We start from the raw sequence: 451 nt of genomic DNA on the forward strand, positions 1-451 counted from the left end.
TTTTTTTTGAATTCATGAACATTTTTTGAAATGCATGAATATTTCTAAATTAGCAAACATTTTTTGAATCAATAAACTCCTTTGTAATTCACGAACTGTTTTAAAAATTTTAGGACATTTTTAAAATTCGTGAACATTTTTTGAATTAGCAAATATTTTCTTCAGTTTCATTAATAATTTTTAATATACGGACTTTTGTTCAAAATTATGGACCTTTTTACTTTACAAACATTGTTTTCAAAATTGCGAACACTTTTTTGAATATGCGAATATTTATAGAAAAATCCTGAGCATTTTTTGAATTCACAAACATTTTATGTTTTCTTGAACATTTTATTTCAAAATTCTCTGTTTATTTTAAAATTTCAAAAGTTTTTTAAGTTCCTAATTATTTAAAGTAAAAAATACTAAAAAATATACAAATAAAATAAAAAAATAAACTATAAAAACA

The sequence above is a fragment of the Triticum aestivum genome, chromosome 1B (assembly GCF_018294505.1).
Source record: "Triticum aestivum cultivar Chinese Spring chromosome 1B, IWGSC CS RefSeq v2.1, whole genome shotgun sequence".
Classification (NCBI taxonomy): Eukaryota; Viridiplantae; Streptophyta; class Magnoliopsida; order Poales; family Poaceae; genus Triticum; species Triticum aestivum.